The sequence below is a fragment of the Pezoporus flaviventris genome, unplaced genomic scaffold (genome assembly GCF_033815535.1).
Source record: "Pezoporus flaviventris isolate CSIRO_AGI_PZ_B2104156 unplaced genomic scaffold, CSIRO_AGI_Pfla_v1 ptg000010l, whole genome shotgun sequence".
Classification (NCBI taxonomy): Eukaryota; Metazoa; Chordata; class Aves; order Psittaciformes; family Psittacidae; genus Pezoporus; species Pezoporus flaviventris.
Window position 1 is genome coordinate 4,989,192 of NW_026892558.1, and position 13,246 is coordinate 5,002,437.

Consider the following 13,246-nt stretch of genomic DNA (forward strand, 5'->3'; position numbering starts at 1 on the left):
AGCCTATTGAGGTGTCTCTGAAAGAAGATGCAACCATATGGTATATCAGCCATTCTTCCCAGTGTTGCATCAGAACCACACCATCATGATAATTATATGCTTCTTTCTCTGGAAGAATCCCTCAGCTACCCAGATGAGTCAGGCCTTGTATTTCTGAGGAGACAGGTTTTAGCTTGGTTTCCTAAAGGGAAAATGTTCTTCCAGTCATGATCTTATTCTGCCTTTCCAGCTGTCAGTAAATTTAACTTTCTCTAATAACCTTTAATCTTCTTGTCAGATGCAATGGAATTTGAAAAAGGTTGAATTTTGAAAGATATTGAGTTCCCATACAGCTGAGTGAAGGAAAGATAAAATTGAATGCTACTACTGAAGAAAAAGTAGCAAAAACTCAGCTCTCATCCAGTTAATTTGAATGGTAACAGCAGATGGCAGATCAAAAAATACATATTTGCAGGTTGCCTGCAGTATATTCCAACTATTTCCCAAGGGTAAGCCAAAAAAAATATATAGACAGAAGAGAGGGTGAGAGCTTAGGCATTTTGTGAAGAGAAATTAATCAGCATTATGTAGAAAGATTATTCACATGGTGAAAGGTGTTAAACAGAGTCGAGGAGGCTGGGGAACAGATGTGCATAATAGCCTAGAAGACTTTGGGAACATGAGAGAAACCTGGTAGTACTCACTTAAAACGTATAGGAGTGCTGAGGGAAATGGGAAACTGAGAATCATTGGAAAAAGTGGAAGGACTCAGAGTTCTTGTCAGAAAAGTGGCAAAAGAGACAAAGGTTAGCTTCAAACCCATTAGCTTCATTAGGTTCATTACTCACAGATCAACTTCTACCTATTGTGTAGCTTGTTTGATAATAAACATTTCTGCCTCTTCTTTCCTGCAAATCAGCACAAATTATAGCATAGTATGTAATTTAATTTGATGGCAGCAGGAATGAAGGTAAACAGTAGAAATACTGAAAAAAAGAGAACAATTAACAAGTTGAAATTATGTGAGAAATTGTTAATATTTTCTGTAGACATAAACAATTGGTATAAATGAGAATATGATAAAGATAATTATTTCAATGGGATAAGGCCACTGAACCGAAGAGTTTACCACTGTACCTTTGATTTCAATCCATCTGCATTATTTCACAGGTCAAGAATCTGTCCTTAGACTGATTATAATTGTTGAGCTGAAGCATTTTATTTGCAAATACATATTTTGTATCATATTTTTACTGTTATAATAACAAATAAGGCAACTAAACATGATGACCTGTTGGTAAAGAGATTGTGCTAGTGCAATATTGAATGCAGGAGATGGAGATAGATGCTGGCCATGAAACTGTATGTAATAGATGGGGAGAAATTCTACCACTAACTACCTGGATGATTTGTTTGCTTTCACATTTACAGGGAGAAGCTATCAGAAGTAGATTAATGCGGAAGGGTCCTCCACTAGAGTACAGATCAAAATGTTACATGTCAGCTGGAGAAACCTGAGGAACATTTGGCTATGGCAACTTCTCCTTAGGTTTAATTTTGTTTTCCGAAAGCACTTTTTGCACTTGTTGGGAGGTAGTTTCAAAACCAGTCACACCAATTATTCACTTGCTAGGATCCCCTCTGCAAGAGATAGTGAGAGATAGTGACCATCATAAAAATAAACATTTTCCTCTCCCTTCTGTGCTGGCTCTGGATTATTATGAAGGAACAGTACTATACAGACATAACTTTTTGCAAGGGTGTGCTCAACATTGTCATATTATTATGGAGGAACTGTACTATACAGACATGTCTTTTTGAAAGGGTCAAACATTGTCATATTCTGGTATCCTGTACTCGGTTGTTCCTCGGTTATTCTATCACATCCCTCCCAGACACTCTACAGTGTGCATCACTCACCTTTTCTACTATTCAGTGTTTTTCTCTTGCTAGGGAATGAGATAGTTTTTATCAGTGTCCAGTCTGAGATATCTACCTTGGGCCATGAACCAGTCGTTGTTGACTAGCAAAATGCAGCTGCTGATCCTTTCTGTAAACATCCTCCTTTTTACAGCACAGACATCTCCTTCCCCATTTACAATTACCTCAAATGCAGTACCCTTTATATAGCTTTTGCTGATTGAACATCTATCATCTTTTTTCCTTACTTCTTTTACCCATTATACAAGTAGTGATGTGGGCTGCATCAAAGTGAACTCATTTTCTGAGATCTGATCAAACTACTAATGGCACGCAGAACACAATGCTTCCCTAATGTTTCTTTCCTCTACACCTACATTTTTTATTCCTTTCAATTCTCTGATGCCCTTCTCTTGTCTCTTTCTACCTAGTTCACTGTTTACAACATCTGCAGCATCTTTTATCTCTTTGCCACCTCTTTTTCAGCTTCTCTCTTCCTGTCAAAATCTCACTGGCATGGCTTCTTTGTCTTTTTAAGGCATTGATATGATTTTTTTTCATATATATATATATCCATTTTTAACACATTTTTCTTGTCAATTTACAACATTTTTTCCTCTGGCTGTGTGTGGTGCCAGTACAACTGAACTGTCTTCTCTGATATGCTCCTTTTAAAAATATTTCTATAAATTTTATTTTCATATCACCATTTCTAACTTGTCTTTATTCCACTAGCAATTTTATTTAATAAATCAAAAAATGTGTGGACAAATCAGCCATCTATTTCCACTCAGACATGAGTCTGGATTGCCAACCATCTGGCTCAGGTTATAGAGAAGGAATTTTTCTTCTGCTCTCTTTTAATTCAGCTTGCATGCCTGACAGGGCCAGCTGCTGGTCCAATCCAATTTCATCTCTATTGCAAAACCTTGTTTTGTAAAAGATGAAAAACATATCCTGTAAATCTTCAGTAACTGCATAGAGGTCTGAAGGATTTGAAGGATCTTTCTTATCTCTGGGAAGTGTTCAGCAGCCAGCAGTTCTTGCAGGCCACTCTATTGCAACAAATGCTCTTCTAAGCTCAGTATCAGCCATGTAATTCCTTGCAGGTGAGCTAAACAGCAAGCCATTGACTTTAATATGCCAAAAGTTTTTCCAAAGATACGTCTTTGGAATGCATCTTTGTCTAAGTTTGAGTAGCTTACATACATAATTACCAGACACAATTTCAATCAATAATCACCCAGTGGAAAATCAAGCTCATTAATCATGTCATGAAATCACAGACAATCACCACTTTGTAATTAGTGCTGTTCTGTATTGGTGGGTCAGTGCATTCAGTAATGAGTTCCTGGCACTGTGATTTGAGTGAGTAAATTTTGCATATTCATTTATAAAACTTATACCTACATATGCTAATATTCAGCTTTGTTTTAGATCTCTCTCTGTGGCTAGGTTTATTTGTAGCAAATTAGATTTATTTGTAGCAAATAAGCCACCAACAATCAGGCTGCTCTTAGGTTTGGATCTTAGAATCTTTTACTCTTTTTCTATACTAAGGGTATTTGCTGTGTGCTCTACTTTGTGTAAGACAAGATGACTCTATCAGTCTCCTCTCTTCCTGCAAGGCCAGCAAGGATCTCTGTCTCCTGCTGACTTAAGTACAATAAGGAAGTTTTTATACAGTTTTATATAGTCTGCACAGCAATCACGTAGTTACTGTACTGCCTTTCACTACACAGGAATATGTTGGTTTTGATAAGCTCTTGGCACCTGCTGCCAAACTGAGTGCAGTGTGCTTTATTATCGATTCTAGCCAAGTACACATTTCGTCTTTCAGTTCACCCACCAGCACCTTTTCCTTCAGTTTTGGTTCAGCAGCACTGCAGTTCCCCATTCTGCTTTGTCACTTTGCATTCAGCCGTGTTTCCTGGTTAATAATTGTCAAACCACATCCTAAAGCCTGTCTTGAGAAATCGGTCTCCTCCTTCCCTCACCTCCACACCCCAGCCCACCATTCTTAGGTCACTGATTTCTCATCTGAAAGGAAACCTCTCTGCAAAGGCTCTGCATTTGGTCTGTTGTCTCTCTGAATGATATTTTCATTCACTTGCTCTGTTTTATTGAGGATGATGAATGATTCCTACTTTCTCTACCCTAAGATGACTCATCTGAGGAATGCAAACAAACAGGAGAAGTAATATATACAGCAGAGTATTTGAGTCTATATTCAAATGTAGGCTTGGATTTCCTGGGAAGTCTTTGTTAGCACAATAAAAGGACAGGCTCTGTTTCTCACAGTTTGCCTTCTAAACCTAACACAGGAGACACAGGGGAGGGGAAAGAAAACAAAAAAAAAAGAACAGAGACAGGGTAGAGCATGAGAAAACAACAAGTAATTAAAATATCTGCATTAGCACCCCTACATCACCAGAGATGTAGTCTGTTGGTAGGTTACTTTGTGGTGAGCTGCGTAAGCATGGGATTTGAGGCAGGGAAGGGAGGACATGGAGTTACTTGCCAGAAAGATAAGAAGACCTTGTAACTCTCTTTGGGTAAATTTCAATGCTGCTAAACATGAATATTTTAAACTGGTTCTTTACTGGTGGTGAGGCACTGAACTGGCTGCCCAAGAAATATTCCATCCCTGGCAGTTTTCAGTGCCAGGTCGGACAGGGCTTGGAGCAACCTGCTTTAGCAGAAGATGTCACTGCCCATGGCAGGGGTTTGGAACTGGATGAGCTTTAATGTCCTTTCCAACCAAACCCATTCTGTGATTCTATGATTCTATGATTCTTTAGGTGAGCTTCTCTTCGCAGCTAAAATATTCAGTAGGTGCAGCTGCCTAATAATTAAGGGTTTAGTTTGAAAGAGGTGCTTTGGTTCTGTCTGCAATCAGCCACACTGTCAGTTTTCTTCATTTTTAGAGAATTGAACTTACGTGAACAAACATAAGCCTGGCAAATTCTTCAGGAACCCTGAGTAAAAGAGCTGGAGTATTGCTTTCTAAATAGTAGAAAATACTGGCATTAGTTTTGACATTTTTTTAAACTTTTTCCCTATCTATTTTTGAAAAGCCTTAGGGAACTGATATATGATTAGAACTAAGATTAAAAGTTTGTCTCTGACTCCTGAAATGTAACCAAGTACATCTGGCCCTGTCTCTTTCCGCAAGTATCACAGGAGCACTATCTAGAGTTTTCGTGATCTAATCTGAAACCTACAGAAACCAGCTTGTCACTGCTGAAGCTAATGGAGATACTGCTTTGCAGCTATATATAAAGATCTGGGCCTCCAGTTATGAGCATTTATAGTAGGTTTATTGGTGGATAAAGGGAGCCTGAGGAATTCATTCCTCTCTGCATCCATGGACCTTTTGCATTTTTTCAAAGTTATTGGGGCATTAGGTTTAATTGAATGTACAACTTAATTACTGGGAGCTTCTCAGCCCAGAACACATGCCGTGTGCTCACAGTTTGATGCATCTGCAACTGCATATCTTTGCAGGGATGCTACTTATCAGGGATGAGTGCTCCTTGCTGCTGAGAGAGGCAATTCTTGCACCTCCTTCCATCATTATCCCAGTAAATCTGCTCTTAGGACCGCTGTGTGACAACTCTCTGGGTGGGATGCTCTTATTTTTCCTACTAATATTCACATTTCTCATGCAGAACATATGTCTAATGTACACCAGGTCACCTCACCCAAGATATTTACCAAGTAGGGTATAAGAGTAGTTGCAGCTGAGCTTGGTTTTGGTACAAAGTGCCTTTAAAAAATCTTTTGCTTTATCATGTAGATATTTGCCTATAGAAGATGAAAGTGCTATTTCACCTACAAAGACCTTCCTGTACTTGCTGAATTGGAGCTGTACAGGGATAATTCTTCACCCCAGAAATATAATGAGAAAGGTGTCCATATTTTTCTCTCTTCAAGAACAGAGGAAGAATATGGCAAACCAAGGGAATAGAAAACTTGATACACATAAAATACATTTGTAGCTTGCATAGTTACACAGAACATTCATGAAGTCATACGATAATATGATACAATGACAAAGGCATTTATTAACATGTTTTCCACTGCATCTTCAAAGCATATTCAGTTCTTTCACTAGTATGACAGACATCAGTGTATCAGTGAAGGCCCAGCATTAATGCAGGGAAACATAAGACTTTTATACATGCAGGAGACATTTAGCAGATACTGCTACAGCTGAGTTTAACATTATCAAATGTATTTTTTCTCTTGCATTTTCTGCTTCCCCCTCTCTTTTCCATGCTTCCTGCACTGCCACTTATCTTTCCAATCATGAGAAAATATGACATCCAAGCCAGAAAAACACAGTGTCTGCATTAATTTATTCTTCTCTCTGCATGGGAATTAAGCCAAGCTGAAGGGTTATGAAAAGCTTCTTTCCCTACCTTTCTTTGTTTGTTTTTTTTTTTTCCCTTGTTTTTCCAGACAGTGAATTTATAAAAACAGCTCAAAAAGCAATGTCTGAAAGGTTCTCGGAGCTGAACCTATTACTGCCAACTGGTCATATTCACCTGAAGAGAAACTATAATGCTGATATATGGTGTCGGCAATGAATATGTTAAGAACAAAAAAGTGTTCAAGAAAAAGGTTTAACATGGCTTGAAAATTTTTTGCCATCTGTCCAGTGTGATAAGGTCATGTCCCCTAGAGCCAGTTGGCTCCACATTACAATGGCTGTGATTAACATTAAATGAACAATTTGAGGCTGCAGTTGCTGCACACTTGTGATTGTGGGGATTTAAAATTGTTCAAGCAAAACCTGTGTTCAACCAAAACATATTTATGTTGTGGGTCAGTCAAGTTAAAAATATGCCTAAACTTCATCCTAATTATACAATTAATTTTCAAGTCTAAACTATTGTAACAGGCATGCAATTAAAAATATATTCTCCTCAAAACTGCTGTTTCTATTTTAAAATTCCATCATTGCTGAAAGCATTCCTGCCATGGTGGATGTTTTACCAAGCTTTTGCTTATCATAAGGATCAAGAAATGCTTAAATATACTTATTTGCAATTAAAATAATGAAAACAATTTTTAACCTTCAAGAAGTCCTGACTTGAATTTGGAGAAAATTAAATAAACACTTCTATGGTCATTTCAGTGCAATTGCCTATTCAAATTCAAAAAAAAAAAAAAAGAAAATTTATAATCTCCTTGGCAGGATTTAAATATTTATTTATTAGAAAAGTTTAAGCTGAAATCTCTGCATCAACAGAAGAATAGCCGATGAATGCAACTATCTTTTCAAGAATGTAATATTCAGGAACACTAAGCATCTGGCCTTTATTTTCCAACTTGTAGGATATGTATGCTAACTGTATGTGGAGCTTGGTGCTCATCATTGTACCTGGAATTTGCCTGGCACAGTTCTGTGTATCCAATAAATTATATTATATATGTATTGTAAAGATAATAGCATGCAGGTTTTAATCTTGTTTGTGAACCTTGACTCTTAAATTCTTTTCTTCTGAGTAATTTCTCTTGTCCAGTGAAGACCAGTAAAGTTACAGAAGTTTGTGCCCTTGTCCATAATAATAACAGAAATAATCATGGGACCTTTAAGAAAACATAACTTTATTCTTCTCTGTGACCAAATGTACCATAAAGGGAGATTTATTTGGATGTTAATGACATCTATTATGTGCTTTAGGAAAGGGACCAGAGAAAGCAAGCTGCTCATTCACTGAGACATTATCACTGCTGGCATTCTGACACCTTCAATAAAAATAGCAGCAGCAGCACTATAAAATCTTCTTTAAAATCGCCAAGTTTATACCAGCAGTTAGCATGAGAAAGCCATAGAAATTCATCTTGCAGGACTTTGCCAGCACTTCTGATTTCCTCTGAAAGGTTTTAATTGAGGTCATGAGGTGACATGAAACTTAGCATAAATACAGTTTAGGAGAATTCAGCTCTGTTTAAGAATTACACAGCGGAATTGACTGGGGCCCTTTTGGTCAAGCCAGACTTTTGTTTCATTGAGGGTCCTGGCAAAGTTAGATGCAATAATGTTGCTCTGTAATTGATGGCAACAGTGCTTCATCCTAAATCAGGTCATAAATTAAATGTGACTTGTACAGTCTTGAGGAAGGTCTCTCAGGTATGTAAGGCTTGGGTCCATGAGTCTGATGCTTCTCTCTTCTCTGTCACTACCTCTGCAGTTTTAGACATGCTCCTGAACATTTTGCTGTCCCAATTTCCCCAGCTGTTAAACAGGAATGACCATGCTTCACTTGTGCATTTGTATCATGTGTTGGTTTTGAGTTAGAACAGGTGAATAGTGATGGCATGTAGCAGAAGAGAGGGGACAGGGCAGAGACAAGCACTGTTCCTAAGGACTGTCATTCCTGGACTGTGAAAAACAGAGCAAAGTTGCCTGCTTGAAGGACTTTAAAGTGAATAAATCGCAAACAGAAGACGACTGCACTCAGGAAGAGTATAGCCTTAGATGGTTTTTGTTCATAGGTGCTAGGAGAAGTGTTAGGTCTCTGACCACAGCTACTGAAGCAAACTCTTGAACAGCCAGATCAGCACCCTTGAACATTCAGATCTTTAGCAGGGAACTCTCATTTCAGCAGAGCTCCAAACATCTTTAATTTCTATATGTTTCAAGTCAACTTTTGGAGCCTGAAAGCTGTTTGTGAAAAAGATGTAGATGATAGCATAGGATAAAAAGCCCATTTTTTCAAGGAAGTTTTGTTTTTCTATCCTAAAATTGGACTCCACTGAAGTGAAAATGTCAAAATATAGTCCCAAAATCATAAACTCTTCCAAAACACCTTGATAAAATGTATTATTCTAGCAATCCAGCTGCAAATCTTTGATACAGTAAGTCATAAAATCCATTTTGCTGGCAAATGACTGTGCAAGGTATTCCTGTAATTCCCTGGGCTGGGAAAGGAAAGGGGTTTGTTCTCTCTGAAGATAAGTAATTCTCAACTACAATAAAATATCTTATGCAGCCTTTATTCCTATATGGGAAATTGATAAGGGCTTTGGAGCATGAACTGAGAAACAAGTCCTTTACCTCTGTTTTTAATACACTATTTGGGCTACTTCTTGATTTTACAAATTTACTATCTATGGGGGGAAACTGAAAATGCAACCCAGCCTTGAGGATTGAATAAGTGTGGTGATAACAGAATTAGCACAGACCATTAACTGGGGGTCTGAAAACAGCAAAGAAAGATTGAAGCTGCATTTTTTGCATCACAGCCAAGTAGAAACATCACAGAAATCACCATGGTTTTCACACCATGCTGGCAATTTCAGAAGTCACAGGATAGAGAGAGGTGTTGAAGTATTGCAGCCATGTAGTTTAGTTTATTTTAAAAGTGTAATTTTCTTAGAATTTCGTTCCAGGTTAGTATCAAGTTGTATATATTTTGCCATTTCCTTCTCCTGTCTCTCACTGTAAACAAAATCCTAAATCATATGTTCAACACATTTCAGAGCTGCTGCTTCACTGAGCAAAGACTATTCATTCACAGCAGGCAGTGATAGTGTATGATACATGTACTACCCTGCATCTTAACTTATGATTGACACTATCAGTTTTTTCACTTCAGAGCCCAACTCTTTTGTATTAAAAGGACAAATGTTTACTTTATCAGAAATAATTTCAGCAAAAATTGAGAAGATCTGGAGAAATTTTCAGCTTGCTATGAAAAATAACAAGAATCAGGTGGTTTTTGCTTTGTCCTGCCTCGCCCATTGGTAACCCCAAATGGTGGTCTGGAAATTAGGAGCCACTCAGCAAGGTATGCAGTTCTCCAGAAAGCACAGTTCTTCGTTAGTCCTGTAATTAGCCCAGACTCAGATAGGTTTTCACATTTTGACAGGGAATATTACCACAACTTCCATTTTGTAAACACAGCTGTGGAATTTCATGAGGAATCCATCACTTGGTCTGTTCCTATAAGCCTACTGTAAGGAAATCTAATTTAACATTTTGCACACTTACTAGATTTCCAAAGACCAAGGGTGTTAGTGTCTGACTGGGCCTGATTTTATTTTGTGAAGACTCAATCTCTCAAACTCACCATGAGACAGAGTAAAAAAGTCTTGCAAAAATGAAAACCAGTGTGAATTCCAGATAAATGATTTCTGGCGAGCTGGCACAGAAACCTCTCAGTTCAGCAAGGAGCAAAGCAGATGTTAAACTGTATGAACTGATAGATCAAGTTTTGAAAAGTTACAGAGTTTTGAGTACTTCCCCTTTAACCAAGCCAAAACGGATGCTGTCACCCTGTCTGCTCCCTAGGACAGTAATGTCTTGACCTGGCAAGCTCTGTATGTGGTCAGATTGAGAAACCCTGGGGGAGAACTTGCAGCAGGGTTAGGTGCAGTCTTAAACCAAGGTGCAAACACAGAGCTCTGTTTCAGTGGTCCGTCTCTAAGGCATCACTCCTTCTTTTTTCTCTGTGGTTTAGTGATTTAAAGATGGCCTGGTCAGCACCCTGCATGAGGCAGCAAGGAGGAGAGATGAAGCCAAGACTTCACTTTTCTCCTTCATACCCTGTAGAAGCATGTGAACTATAATGTGTCTTCTCTCTCTTTCATGGGCAGATAATGTGACAAACCAGTCCTTAAAGAATGATTCACCCACGTGGATACTGATGCATATAGAGACTGGTTAGAGAAATTCTCCTGTCATTATATTTTCCTGGCACAGTCCTTGTTCACATGCAGACCAAACCAAGTGCACAGATTATTTTTAGTTTTTCAATCTTAAATCAACTTTATATTTCAGCTTTTGCATACTAAACTTCTTTGGGCCATTGTAACAAATGTTTTGAGAGTGGTTCTATTTTCAGCTGTATTTATAGAGTTTTCATTTGAGAACAGCAAAAAAAAAGTTTGGTTCAAAATCTGGCTCTTAAATTTTTTCACACTAAAGCTTTGAAAATTTTTTCCTCCTGTGAAAGAAATGAAAATATTCTTTACCTGAGAAAAGACACACAGGAAAGACATGACTTCTATTGGTAGAACACCTGAAAGAATATTCGTGTGTGTCAGCAGCTTTCTCTTAAATATCCAGCCTCATATTAATATCCCAAAAATAACAACTCAACTTTTTTCAATTGCATTATTTTTAAATTTCAAAATACTTTTTCATATTAAATTGAAGCAAAAAAAAAAAAAGTCTATTTCACAACAGTGTAACCTTTAATATGTCAAAGGTTATTCATGCATCCTTCCTCCTTACTAAGGAGAACTTATTCCCAGAATATCTGTCTAGAAATATCTTCAAAATCTGCTTCTGCCCACAAAATCATCAAAGATTTGATAAAAGAATAATAATAATACATATGCACTCACAAACATCACTGAATACGTATGTATGTATGAACGTATGCATGCAGATATGTATATATATTAGATGCCTTTGGAAAAGACTTCTGGCAGAGTTTGGCTCATCTTCTTTCCAGTGCTATCAGATATATGAAGTAATTCAAAGCTATCTTCCATGTAGCCCTAAAGAAACCTTTCTCAGTTTATAGAAAATATACCCCCGCCCCCACTCCTGAGTTCAGCAGACTGAATTTGGGAACTTGAAATACACAGGAGTAGGCATAGTGTGGATATTCTTGCTCTATACCAGGTCTGAAAGGGGGAGAGAGAGCCTATCACTACAGGAGCTGTTTATTTGCCCAGGTCCAGACCCTCAGACAATACTGCAGACTTCCTCTGGAACAAACAACAGATTTATATAAAATCACCATCTTTCTGCAAGATGTCAGTAAGTAGAACAGGAACATACCACTGCACATCAAATACAATTCAATATGCAATGTATCAGAAGAGATAATTACCCATACCCTTAAGGCAAGAAGAATTTAGCAAAAAGATTATTTGATACTATTCATAGCATTGTTTGGTGAGCCCTGTGGAATAGCCATAAATTCTCTTTTCATGGCAGAGGGAAATAAAGCCAAAATGATGCATCTGTTAGGCTCAGAATACGTCCACTTATATTCAGCAAAAATGTGAGATAATGACCCCAAATTCTATATTCACCAGGGAAATTCAGTGCACTTTGTGCTTAGTTTTCAATGCTTAGTTATGTGGGCTTCCTTGTGCTATCTGTAGCCATTTTTAGTCTGACATGATAAATTGCCTCCTCAGGTCTCAGCAAGAATAATTATTCTCTGAGCAACTCACACAGCCGCCCTCATTGAACACAGAGAGAATGCAGAAGTCAGGAGAGCTTGTCAAAAAAAGAGAGAGAAAGGAAAAAAAGAAAAAAGAAAAAAACAACCCAGAAACCAGAAAACGCCAGCAAGAACTTCAGACTGCTTAAGCTCAACAGGTGGCTGAAGTCAAACTGAGCAGATAAACCCCTCCTTAGAGAGGTGCAAAGCCACAGATAGAATCACAGAAACAGAATGGTTGGGTTGAAACGGATGTTAAAGATTACACTCCCTGCCACAGGCAGGGACACCTTCCACTAGACCAGGGTGCTCTAAGCCCTGTCCAACCTGGCCTTGAATATTGCCAAGGACAGATGTAGATGTTGGCTGTTTCTCCTTTTCCCGGGAGGCAAGAAAATGTTTCCCCTGGTAGGACACAGACCTCCTGTACCAGCAGATATAGATTTCCCATCCACTGAATTCACCACATGCGTGAAGTCAGACCTCTGCATCTCAGCGGGGTGTGTGGTGGCTGCAATAAGAAAGGATAAATTGCACTTTTACAACCTCTTGATGTCAAGTGAAATGGCTTCCCTTCTTCAGCAGAGCCAGTTAATGGGCTTCGCTATTGTTCACAGCATGGAGGTGACAAACTTGGAGCAAGTCTCAGAGAAGGAGTGAAAAGGAGAAAAGCCAGCACGGAGAGGGAGAGATAACACCACTGTTACTGATTTTTTTATGTGAAAACTATTCAAATATTGAGATAGGATGGTAACCTAAAACCAAGACATAGATAGACAGGCAGATACGTTAGAGCAGACTGAATTTTGACTTTTATTTCCCTTAAATATATCCATGGGTTTTAAGGGCTCAAAAGTACCTAAAATATCTCCATTCAAGCAGCTTCTGAATTTCTGAGGCCCAGTCTGTGCCAAATATTCCTGTCTACCTTCATTCTTCATTAATACGTGTACAACAGTTCACTGAGGACCTCTGACACAGGAACTGGTCCCATTTACAAATTGCATTTTATCACCTATAAGAAGCTCAGCCTAAGAACTTATACATACATGTTATAGCCAAGAAAAAGCATAGAAGTAATGACAGATTTTTATCTCCATCATCAGGGGCAAAGAGGCATAGAAAGGCTAACTGTTTTTCTCAGCCTGTGG

General features: G+C 38.2%; 1 long non-coding RNA gene across 1 annotated transcript in view; it reads right to left on the bottom strand.

The window, feature by feature from the left end:
• The window catches only part of LOC133267888 (uncharacterized), a 41,554-nt gene extending 28,830 nt beyond the window's left edge, over positions 1-12,724 (bottom strand). Inside the window, exon 1 of the long non-coding RNA XR_009742908.1 lies at positions 12,579-12,724. This is a non-coding gene — a long non-coding RNA (uncharacterized LOC133267888). The remainder of the gene's footprint in view (positions 1-12,578) is intronic.
• Positions 12,725-13,246: the final 522 nt, after the last annotated feature.